General features: G+C 40.2%; 1 protein-coding gene across 2 annotated transcripts in view; it reads left to right on the top strand.

Moving 5' to 3' along the window:
• SHANK3 (SH3 and multiple ankyrin repeat domains 3) overlaps window positions 1-13394 on the top strand; it is a 252283-nt gene that overhangs the window by 97757 nt on the left and 141132 nt on the right. The window lies entirely within an intron of this gene.

Raw genomic sequence — 13394 nt, 5'->3', positions numbered from 1 at the left:
ATCCCCACTGACACTAGATACCCAGCAATTATGAATGGATAAACACTTCTTAATAATTGTGGGGCATCGCAAGCCATCTGTGCACCAGAAAATGAAATGTAGGCCGGTTAGTTGCTGGTGTAAATTGCAGTCAGAGCTGCTGCATTTTCCTACCTCCAGAGTGTGACTTTGACTCCTTTATAAATGGCTGACAACGATGGGAAGTCAGATGCAATGCAATATTAAATTTAATTCCCATGTAAGGAAATGTGAGCAAACATTTCACCTAATTATTTATGCAATATTAATAATCATATAGCATCATTACAAATCATTTTATTTTGAAGCTGTAGATGAAGTTAATAACTTTTTCTGACTCCACCCAAAGTTTGTCCAACTCTATGACTCTGTCCCCACAGTCCTGTTTCAGCTATAGTAAATTATAATGTATGTGCCAGCTATACAGGCCTTGCCTTGTTCCCTCTTTACCAATATTTAGGAAAGGGGCAACAGTGGAAAACCTTCAAACAGTGGCACATTTGTGTGCAAACTCAGCATTCATCAACATTTGCCACTTTTTGGCACTAGAAAACTGGCATAGAAGGGTTAATAATTCACCCCATGTGTTTATCATTCCATAACATATAGGCAATGTCCATCCTCATAATGAACAGAGTTTTCTAGAAAGTTCTGCTTCTACTGTACCTTAAAGGGAACCATCTGGATTTTCCACCATAAACTGTCCTCATCATGTGCAGGATTAAGTCATTCCCTTTCCATTGGTGCCCCTCTGTAATTTTTGTGTTGCAGCAAAGTGAAGTTAGTGGGTGTTCACACAGAGGAATTTGACAGAGAATTTAAGGTGGAATCTACCACAAATTCCGCCTTAAAGCTACCTCCCATCCATTTCAATTGGAGGCATTGGCTGATTTTTTTTTCAGCCAGACGAAAAAATGAGCATCCTGCTTATTCTTCAGATTCAGCCCAAAACTCCCATTGAATTAAATGGGAGATGGAAATTACACCTTTTCCATAGTTGTAGAATCGGACACAGAATTTGGTCCTACGCAATAAGGGAGCATTCACACAGAGTATTTTGGCGCAGATTCTGACTCGGAGGCTTTTTTCCCTTGTGATTTCAATGGGTTCCATGCAGAAAACGACCTCAAATCCTCCAGCAAAAAAACTCAGTGTGAACATACCCTAAGGCTTTTTAGTACAATGTTCCTGATTTCTGATATTACTGATATCCTTTCATCTTGTTAACGGCCATCACAATTTTCTGTGTACACTTTTGTACAACAAATTGGGTTGTCCAACAATACATACAGTATACAAGTTTATTAGTTATTTGAGTGTTATTCAAACGTGTTAGCGTTCCAGGGCCAGAGTGTAATGACAAACCTTGTGATCACATTGCCACTACATAACAGTAATCTCAAAGAATGTCTGGGAGATCAGAAGACTTCCAGGTCTCTGAGAATTATACGCCAGCCCCAGTGCTTAATGAGCACTATTTATATAATACAGAAGGCAGCATTTTTACTCATTTTGTGCTATTACGTCTTACAAAAGTAATTAATCATAATATGGCCATAAAAGAAAAAAAAAAGATCAAAAGAGATGATTTTAGCAGTCATCCCATTATTATCAGAGGGAATATTACAATGGAAGATAACACCTCTATTATAAAGTTAAAGGCAGATAACACAGGATCTACCATTGTCAGTAGCTAATGAATACATCTCATTCAGAGATTTCTTATGTCCACATGCCTGCTGCCAAGCAAAGTTCTAAGAGCAGCAACTCATGCAAAATGGCTGCCCTTATTTAGAAACAATAATGCTTCAGCATGTGATACTAGAGAAATAAGGTAATAAGTGTCCGTGAAATTACAGTATGCACCACCATTGCACTCATACGGGTGACTCAGGAACCATGTTCTCATAGCCACGTCCTTATGGATGGATCACCAGCAATCAGACGTTTATCAGCTATAAGTAATGAATGCTGTTTGTGGACAAGCCCTTTAAGTTCCAAATAAATTAACTGTCATTCAAGAACCTTCCATATACGTAAAAAGTAATCGCCATAGTCTGGAATATGTTGGCCTTTGGTTTTATAAATACATCATTCCAGTTTCTTATCTCTGCTAGGTCTTTTAGTATTGCTGTACCAAATGCTTGGTTCCATTTTGTGACTTTACTGCTAGATTCTTGTTTTCTATGTTGGTTCTGTGATGAGAAGCTTTTTACTAATTCGGTGTCTTCAATGTCATCTTTGGCTTTTTTTTTCTGTGTCACAACCTTTGGTTTCTGTATATTAGCTGAAGCTCTACTCACTCCTGGAGCTTTTCTTTGTAAAGGTCTTGTGTTTTTTTTTTTTTTTTTTTCATTTTATGAGTGTAGTGTCATCTGCGGAACAAAGGTTGTTCATGTTTCCTTTCCCTGAGTCATCAGTCAGTGCAGAGGTGGAGTACGTGTGTGAACAGCTGGCTATTAATTCTGTGCTTTCTCGTTTCCATAGGAAATGCAATAAATTTTAGATCTCTGGGCCCCTTATTATCCATAGATTGGGGCATCTTGAGTCGCCTGTATTTCTTCACTAGTATCTCAATGGTGAGGTAGAGCTGAGCATGCCTAATGCCTAATATTCTATATTACCCTGTGAAAATTATAGAAATAATTATCACTTGTCTGTTTCCATAACTACTATATGGTTATAAGGTGTGGCTGATGCTTTATTGTCATTCCATACAGACTCCTCCTCCTGGCAGACATACTTGTGAGGAGGAATAGGTCTCACTGGATACTAGTGGTTGGTGGTGTAGAGACTCTAGCAATTTAACATTTATTATCAATTAATTAATTAATTAATTAATTCATATTTATTTATTTATTTAGGTTAGCTATGATAGGTGATAAATGTTCTTTGTTGGAAAACCATTTGAGGCTGAGGCCCCACGTGGCATAAACTCCACAGCAAAAAAAACTTAGCGTTGTACAGTTACTGCAAAGTGGCGAATCCCATCCACACATTGCCCTGAGCCAGAGCCCCGAAACTATCACTGTAAGCCCTGGTGGGACGTTTGAGTGAAAAAAAAAAGGCTGCCATTGCGGAACATGTGGTGAATAGAGGAAAGCAGACCACACAAATACACCAGACATCCGTCGTGAGAGCTATGGGGCCTAGCTGTAAGGGTTTGACCAGAAGAGGGAATAAGAGTAGTAAGGAGTCAGCCATAACTTTTCAATCTCCATCCATTTGGAATATGTTAAAAAGGAAGACCACGCCAGCACACTTTGTAGCTGGGCGGCCCAGTAGTAGAGGACCAAATTAGGGAGAGATAGACCCCCTTAGCCTTGGAGGTTATTATGCTCAATCTAGAGAGACTTTGTCTTCCTCTGGGCTAGACAAATCGCAGAATGGAGCACTGTAAAGAATGAAGGTCCTTCAAAGGAGCTGGGATAGGAAAGGTGTCAAATAAATAGAGCAATTTAGGTAGTGTTATCATTTTCAATGCAGAAATCTGGTCGAATAGAGAACGGAAGGAGGGCCATCCACTTATCTGAAGAATAGAGAGAAATTTACTGGTACAAGAAGGGGAATGATTTGGTAAGGTGGATACCGGGATATTTAAGAGAGGACTTTTGCCATCTATGTGGAAACCAGGCTTTATGTATTGCAACATGGGGTGGGGAGATTTGAATAGGCAGAGCTTCTGTTTTAGAAGTGTTAATTTTATATCCTGGAAGGCGACCACACTGTTTCAGAAGAGTATGGAGGTTACGGAGGGTGAAGATTAGCGAGGGTCAGAAGAAACACTTCACAAACAATGGAAGATTAAATTCACAATCTTGGACCTAACTCCACTAATATCTTGGTGCAAGCGTATAGCTGCCATTAGTGGCAGGCTCTCACACACAAATTGGGTAGTCCCGCAGGCATCACTCCATTCCTGAGCTTCGAGCGTTGTGGCTGCTTCTGGTCACCAGGGGAGGTAAACTCTACACTTGGTAGCAGTTTAATGCTGCTGCAACGGCAAGAGAACTGACAGTGACTTGCCTTTGACACGAGTGACGTAGATCTGTGTGTGAGAGCCCGTCCACCATTGGCCATATAATTGTTTTGAGTCTAAGGTTGTCTGGTGAATGGATTGTCGTTCATTGAACAAAATAAGACATCTCCTGAAAATAAACCCTAATCTATCTTTAGAGCAAAAAATAATATAAGACCCTGTCTTAATTTCAGGGAAGCACAGTAGGAAGGGCCAGCCTAGGCGAGCAGAAGCCTTCTCTGCATCTAAGCTGAGCACCAGAAGTTCGCAACCAGACTTGGAGACAATGTCAATAAGATCAGTCATTCTCCTGGTATTATCTGCCCCTTGTCTATAGGGGACAAAGTCAACTTGATCTTGAATCAGAGATGGGAGACATGCATTATAAGTCTGTAAGCCAGAATTTTGCTGAACAATTTAAGGTCAGTGTTCAGAAGTGCAATGAGTCTAAAATTTTTACAGTCTGAGTGGTCCCGTCCCAGTTTACGAATAAGTGTAAGGAACGAGTGACGTATAGAATTAGGTATAGGAATTACAATCATAAAGGCATTAAACAGAGACACAAGGCCAAGGTTGAGCTCATCTCTATGACCATAAACCCTTTTAAGCAGGGCTGTGGAGTTGGTAGGCCAAACCTCCGACTCCTCTATTTTTTTTACCGCCTGACTCTGACTCCTATTCTGGCTCCTGCTATGACTCCTTCATAAATGGCTTGGCCTGGTTCACATCTGTGTTCGGTATTCCGTTCGGGGAATCTGCTTGGGGACCCCCAGAATGGGATACTAAACGCATTAAAAAGCGGTGAACAATGAAAACACACGCACCCCATAGACTATAATGGGGTCCGTGTGTTTTCTGCACAGTGTCTGCAATAGTCATGCAGAGAGGAAAGTAGTTCATGAAGTACTTTTCTCTCCATATGACAGGCAGACACCACACAGAAAACACACCCCGTTATAGTCTGTGGGGTCCATGTGCTTTCATTGCTCACTGCTTTTTAATGTGTTTGGTATTCCGTTCGGGAGTTCCCATGCAGATTCCCCGAATGGAATACTGAACGCAGATATAAACCAGGCCTTAGAATTTTCATGAATAAGGGGATCTTTACCATGACTGTAAGACTGCAAACCCACAGCCCTGTTCTTATATGGTTTTGTATTATAGAAGTCTATTGTTTTTTATTTATAGGTGTAAAAATGTAATAAATTCTTTGTAAAAATTCTGTCATTTTTCTGTATCATTCCTGCTTCCAAGGCCATGTTGTCTGCCTGTATTTCACTCTCCAATTACCAGTAAAGTAACTAGCTTGTTAGCGATTGTAGACTTCAGCATTTTCCTGAACATTACATTTTTCAGTCTCTTGCTTCAGTTTTTGGAACATAATCCTGTATAATTGTAGTAGTGGATGCATCTGCACTAAGCTGACCAGACATCGGTCAATCAATCACAGAATTATACTGTATAATAGCCTTATCAACATCTATACTGACTGTACAGTAGTTGATGTCTTCTTCCGATAGAAATGATCTAGTCCAGTCTACGTTATTGAATATACATTCATAAAAGTTTCATCTGCCTTCACTATAGCTTGCCTACCTTGGCATATGTATGGGCTAGTTTTCATTTGTTTGCACTATATACTTGTAGGCTTGAATAGGGAACGCACATATTGAAATCCATATTGAGATCCTTATTTTCACAAAGAAGTAGGGCCACATCTATGCACAAGTTAAAGGGGTTTAAGAGGACCTTTTAGGATAGGTCCTCAATATCTGATAAGTGGGGGTGTGACACATGGGATCATCTGCTTGAAACTGTTGTTGTAATGAATTTTCAATAACACGTGAAGGTTTTACTAGGAGTGCCACTTCCTATTTCATATCTGTAGATATAGTAAACCCTTACTTATACTGCTGTTAAAGTGAATTTGTCACATGCAGTGTGGTCTGCAAGCAGGATGATTAAAGCAGGAGGATCTCAGCGATTTTACATGTATAGTCTCATTGACATTTATTCTTGTTTATCTCTGAAATATAAAAAAAAACAAAAAACTTGAGAGTCTTCAGTAGTTGATACCTTTTTTAATGGCTAACTAATAATGATGACAGATTACAAGCTTTTGAGGCTCTCGGCCTCTTCCTCAGGTATAGTATAGTATAGTGTTTATCTCTGCTCATTCTGGGTTTAGGAGTCTTGTATGAATGTGTATGTATAGATACTTGTCAATTGCAGATGGAACTGCTCATTGGACTCCCAAGGTGTGAATGAGTACTGACTAGATGACAGGTATATTAGAACGTTTCTAACATATTGGTATATTAATCTGGTTAGCGCCTTCTGCTCTGTAATACGCTGGCCACAGCAGCACAGGTTGACACTTTGTAGTTGTTCGATATTTTTGTAGTTCTTATTGTCATTGCTTCCGACTGGCAACATTGAGTAAATGTAGTTACCAAAGGATGGCTAAGTGTGATTCATGCATTTTCATTAGCTGGGATTACAAACAAGATCAAAGCAGTTTTATTATTTTATTGCCTCGCTGCCGTGACTAACTTTCTTGCTAATTTCTTGATCTTGTCAGTAACTTCATAAATAACCAAAGACCTCTGTCTAGATAAATAATTCTGCCTTTTGGCCATGTACTGCCACTTATAGTAAGGAAACAAAAAGTTCCTTGTTCTGGCTTTCCCTCTTTCTTCCAAAAATACCACAAATAAAATGGACCTGGCTACTATTTCTCTCCTTCTTATCCAGTTCCATAATTTATAAATATGTGAGAACTTACCAAGGCTAAAAAAATGTAAATGTCACTGCAGACGGCACAAATGGCTGCGGACTTCAGCAGTCACATGCAACATTACAGGTGATGCCCAGCCATTCATTGGCCACAGAGATCACTTGTTATCTGCATATTAACAGAATACGGGGGGACAGGTGGTGAACCAGCACTGGATCGCCGGGGGAATGAAGATGCAAGAACTGATTCTTTTTTTTTTTTTTTTTTTTTTTTTTTTTTGCCATTTGTAGCTATATTTAATTTTTTTAATGAGGTTGTTCTCATCAGATCCCAACTGTCAGGCTGTCAACCCAGCCCTGTAGATAGATGTGTTTCCCCCTGGTGAATCGTGCCTCTGTTTTGGAAATATGGGTCCTAATGACAGACTCCCTTTAAGGCCCTTTTACATGGACTCATAATCGGCTGAACAAATGTTTGTAAAAATTTCCTGAGTAAATTTGCTTGGCATTCAGCTTCCAAATGAGCAAATGTTTGCTGGTAGAATGTATCTTTTGTTGGGGACAGGGCATTAAGCTCATCATGTGTCATGGTTTGTTGGCAGCCCACTCCTCATTTAAATAAATGCATACTGTATGGGGACTGCATTTACAATCACTAATCTGCATAGGGTACGATGATGGCCACATGTAAGTGGCAGGTATTGAGTGCCAGTCAACTTGCTGTATCGTAGATCAACAAGCTAAAGAATACAAAAGCTGAAAATTCCCTAATATTTTACATTTGACCACTGTTTACATAATTTTATAGGTTATCATGACCCCCAGGCTACAGAAGGTAACTAACAATCCTAAAACAGGGAACAATATGTGCTGGACTTTTTTTTCTGGAGACGCATGTTATATCTATTAACACTTTGCTGCCTTTGGTTGGCCATACCTCAGTTATATGCTACCCTATATATGTGTTTAGCAGTAGGCCACATCGTACAGGTATTTTGTGGGCATTTGCGGGTTTGTAGACTAATGCATGACACTTTCTATTGTCTATGTTCCTGTTTTTGCTTCTCATTTTATTTGAGGTCACTCAGTACTTGCGTGTGTTCGTGTCACCTCAGCACTGCTTTAGATCATTACACGTACCTGGAAATAAAGAATTGTGAATGAATCATTCTTCTGAGAAAAAAGGCAGATCATTACCATGCAGTTATCTCTGCCACCCTAGGCTGCAGATTGCATATACAGACAGACTGCCTAATCTATGGAAGGAGTTCGTGTTCTATAAATCTGTGTATGTAGGATGTAGCTAGGAACAGGCTTCTTGCCAAATACTGGAGTTTTGTGGGATCTGGAGCTCTGTGAATCGGTTTATTTTAGGACTGATTGATAGATGGGGGTTTGGGAAAAGCAGAGCATTCTTCCTCCTGTTTTCTCTGTGCTACAGAGGCGTCGGAATATGAAGTATGTCATTAAGTCATGATAAGGAGTGGATACTATGACACACTGTGCTCGCTACAGGAGGATTGTACTGGCAAGGCTGCGTTGGTTCAGGTGTGTGGGCGTCTGGAAGTCTTGCTAATCTAGGGATTTCTGTGATTCTCAGCTCCGAGCTGGCTCTGACCTGTCTCTATGTATGAAAAGACTGAGGTTTATATGGTTATATAAAGCATTAGGAGATTGTAAGAAGAGATGCCATGCTGTTTTAATTAAACTAATACAAATGCTATGAACTACAGAAAAGTCTAAAATGATATGTAACGTAGAAGTAGTGGCGGAACTGACACCGATGCAGCATTACTAAAGATAGTCTTCTATATTTTACAACTGTTCACATACATGTGGCCAATGTTAAGTCAGCAGTGGGAGATAATACCGTATGTGACTGTATTACATTAGCATGTAAGTTACCACTGCAAATGAGATATTTTGATAAGGGACCAGTAAAGGAAGAAGGGGAATGAAAAGAGAACATTCTGCCTCAAAAATCTACCTGCAAAAACTCAGTGTGAACTTAACATGAAGAAGGAGGAAAACAGTATGCACTATTATGCCATTGTGAGGCTGAGAAACACAGTTTGTTTTGTTGTTGCAGATTTTGATACTTTTTTTGAGCCAAAGCCAAGAATGGCTATAAAAGGAATGGGAAATATACATGAATTGTATACAATTGTATAAACATGGGGAGAACATACAAACTCCTTGCAGATGCTTTTTTTTGCCCTTGGCGGTATTCAAACTGAAGACTCCAGCGCTGCAAGGCTACAGTACTAACCACTGAGCCACCGTGAGGCCCCCAGCTCAAAAAAATTTGCAACAAAACAAGCTGCATTTCCTTAGCCTGGAGGCGTTTTTCCATAGAGGAATCTGACAAGAAAGCTAAGTCCAGATATAAGTAGGTATGGGTATGCATAGTACATTGATCACTTTCTCTACCATAATGTAACAATTAGATATGACAAATGAGGACCATCTATAAATACAGCAGGGTTACAGAGAGGTCTGCCACACCAGCTCACCAGAATATATTTTTATGGGGCATAGCAGGGAACGTGTGTGTGTGTGTGTGTGGGGGGGGGGGGATTGCATAACAAGAGATGAATAGCACCACGGGTCCTGGATTTTATGTATTGCATATGTGTGTACAGTAATTTTCATATGCGATGATAGCATTTATCAGTCTTTTTCACATTGAATTTCTCAGTGCTCCACCAACTTTATTAATAAGCATATGCCAGCCAGTTTATCACCTCAGTCTTTTGTTATTAACACTGGCATAAAAAAAAAATCCTCATCTTAAAAAAATACCCTTCAAAGAGTGCTTGTGCATCTGGTTGAAAAAGAGGTTCAATACAGGTAAATGTAAAGTTGTACATCTAGGTATTAATCTGCATATGTCCTTGGGGAGTAAAGCTGGGAGAGTCACTGGTGGAGAAAGACCTGGGTGTACTTGTAGATCACAGATTAAATAACAGCATGCAATGTCAATAGGCTACTTCTAAGGCCAGCAGGATATTCTCATGTATTAAAAGGGTTATGGACTTGCAGGACAGGGATGTAATACTATCACTATAGAAATCATTGGTGCGGCCCCATCTGGAATTTGCAGTTCAGTTCTGGGCACCAGTTCATAGAAAGGATGTCCTAGAGATAGAAAAGGTACAAAGAAAAGAGGAATGGAGGAGATTAAGTATAAGGAAAGATGAAAAGTATTGAGTTTATTTTGTTTTCTTCTGATCCTTTTGCACTGCCTATTACTTGATCAGAATGAGTGCTCATATGCCAAATACACTGGCTGATACCAATGGAGAAGCATTGAATCTATGAAATGGCCTACCTTAGGTGCTGTATACAGCAGTGACAATGGAAGGCTTCCAGAAAGGCTTAGATTCTTTATAATAGTACATTGAATTTCCTACATAGACCCTTATTTACTTCCTCTTCCAGCCGCTGTTTCTTCAGTGGTGCTATGTATCATTGTTAGTACTGTGTATACCTATGGTTTTCTCTTAGCCTCCACTGTGGTCTGTAGACCCAAAAGTAAATATGGCGTCCTTGCTTTACCTGGCATCCATGCTCTGAATAAGCCACATCATTTTGTGGGCAGGAGTAGGCTAGAGGCAAACCATCAGTACACAGAGAACTTACATATCTATATTGCATGGATACAAAATAAATCTCTGGAACACTGTAAATTTCTATTTTATTTAGGGTAGTCCACAGTTTATCTGGAATGGTAGGACTGAGTATACCAAATATAAAAATGAGACTCTATCTTTTGACCTAAACAAATATATTGCTGTTACTTATTTTCTTTCTCCTTTCCTGTTACATAGACATTGATGTGACAAATTACACCATTAAATCCATTACAACCCACAATAAACTGTTGTAAATAATGAGTAAGAAGTGTAATAACTTTAATACAGTATATTACTCCATAGTGCAAAACACCTCTATGTGAAGCTGTATTGTGATGTATCAATGGTCGAGTCCATTCAGAGCCAGCTGTACTCACCTGCTATCTATTTTAGCCAAGAGAAACTGCCATGATCATGTATGTTTTACAGTTTCATGATACATAACATTGGTGTAAGTTCTTAAGGCCACAGTGAATGCCAAGATTTCCATAATCTATACCAATCTGATATTGCCATCTCTGTGTATAGCTCTAGAGTCTTCACAAGAAAGTGGGCAGTACAGGCAGTACTAAGTGATCATCACTACGGTTAAATTTAGTAAAGTACAGAGAGAACGCTGCTGTTTTTAGAACCTGGAAACACTTTGTCTCAATGAGGTTTTAATTTATTGTATTATTTAGTCTTATAGCGAGACACTGTGAAGTGCTAAAGTAAGGCTATGTTTGACAGATATGTAGTATTCCTTTTCTAGTCATAGATTGTTTTCATTTATACACATACTGTATACAGTACCCAGTGCTTAGAGCCCACCAGTAGGTATATTTTCCTACTATACAGCTAAGGACGGGTTTACATCTGCGCCCGGTCTCCGCTTCGTGGGTTTCCGTCTTCTGCCCGAGAAACTGGACAGGAGACGGAAACCCGGCAGTCAGTGTCCTCCCATGAGCGTCTTCTGGTCTCCGTGGCTAAACCGTTTTTTTTTTTAACCGGACACAAAGTCCTGAATGTCCGACTTTGTGTCCGGTTAAAAAAAAAATGGTTTCGCCACAGAGAGGCAGAAGACGCTCACGGGCGGACACGTTGCAAACCCATTCAAATGAATGGGTTTTAAAACTGCTGGTTTCCGTCTCCTGTCCAGTTTCTCGGGCAGAAGACGGAAACCTGTAAAGCGGAGACCAAGCGCTGGTGTGAACCCTCCCTTAATGGAAATTTTAGTCCACTGACTTTTTTAAACTGTCAGCTGTATGCGGTTATTTAATCTATGATTTACATGTACAACCAGCTCCTTCTTTACCAGAAACTCTCCCAGCTTCATTCCTCTTAGGACAAATGTTGTGTGCAGAATATTATTACCCAGATGCATAACTTTACATTTATCCACATTGATCATAATTTGCTATGTGGATGCCCAAAAACTCAGTCTGTCTGCTTGTAACTTACGTACATCCTCCATAAACTGCACTGTACTACATAGCGTGGTGTCATCTGCAAAAACAGAAACAGAGACACTTCCGCCAAGTCTAGCTCTTTGCATTGTTTAATAGTCACTGCTCCACTGATTCTGACACAGTTGGAATTTTTTCTCTAGCCCCCATCGTTCCCCAGCAATAAGTGCTGTTACTTTTGGTGCCTAATATGCTATTTAGCCTCTGCAATGTGAAGAGGGTGATGTTAGGCAGGAGCAGGCAATGATTGTGATTTTGAGCTCTGACACTGTCCATCCCCGATGGGAGCTTTGAATCTTGCCCCCTTTCTTGCTACTGCTGGACGCTACCCACCTGACATAGTTTTGGTGCCTGATATGTTACATAGACTCTACTAAGTGCATTGATTGCTCAGGAATGGTGGGAGCTAGAGAATAAGAAATTCCAACTGTGCTGGGATCAGTGGACCAGCGACTATTAACAGATACTAAGAACTAGAGATGCTGGAAGCAGTGAAATATCCTCTTTAACCAGTTTTAAATTCAATTAATAACTATACTTTACAAGCCAATGAGCCTGATTTTTCACAATAAATGTATTTGAGAGCCAAATGCATATGGAAAGTTAGGGTACACTATGGGGAATATTTATCAAGCAAAATGTGCCAGAATTCTGACATAATTTGTGCTAAAAAAAACCTGTCTAACATGCTGTGCACCACATTTATCAAGGTTATTAGACAAGTTTTAGACGTACATGACAAAAGGGGCATGGCTTTCTGAAAAGGGCTACCGGTTCACAGGAAGGGAGCATGGCCTAAGTTACATCACTACAGTGCAAAAATGTACCAGAATTTTGGCGCATTTTGTGGCGTACATTATACATTATAGGAGGTATGAAGTTAGACTAGACAGTCTAAGAATGTGACATATTTATCAAACATCATCAGACACTCTAAGGCCCCGTTCACACGGGGCAAGAGGGGGTGGATTTTAGCGTGGAATCCACATCATAATCCGCCCCCTCACAATGGAGGTCTATGTAGACTGCTAGCGTTCTTATTTCTGCTAGCAGAAACATGCCAATAAAAGAAACGAGCTGCCCTTTCTTCAGGCGGATTTCGTGTCTGATTCAGCCGCGGTGTCTGCCTCGTGACAGCACCCTCCGGACTAGGCCTATTCATTTGGGCGTAATCCAGAGCGGAAAGCCTCGACGGGTTGCCGTGTACGGCACTGCACACGGCAGCTGTGTCAGAATATGACACACAGAATCCCTGTGTGAACGCAGCCTAAGAAATGTGTCGCAGATTAAGACTGTCTGGTTTTAGTCTGCCCCGTATCCACAGCCTCCCCTCTGTCCAGACTTCTACTCACCTCTTCATAAAAATAAATCAGATTAGTCTGACAGCTTCTGTCCTTAGTAAAACCATGCTGTCTATCACTTATCGTACTATGAACAGTCACATACTCCTGTATATAGCTACTTAGTTTCCCCACAATGGATATTTAGCTCACTGGGCTGTTATTGTCTGGGGAACACGGAGAGCCTTTTTTGGCAATAGGC

The sequence above is a fragment of the Leptodactylus fuscus genome, chromosome 5 (genome assembly GCF_031893055.1).
Source record: "Leptodactylus fuscus isolate aLepFus1 chromosome 5, aLepFus1.hap2, whole genome shotgun sequence".
Taxonomy (NCBI): Eukaryota; Metazoa; Chordata; class Amphibia; order Anura; family Leptodactylidae; genus Leptodactylus; species Leptodactylus fuscus.
The sequence above is the reverse complement of the archived record's forward strand: the minus strand, read 5'-3'. Positions and strand labels throughout refer to the sequence as shown.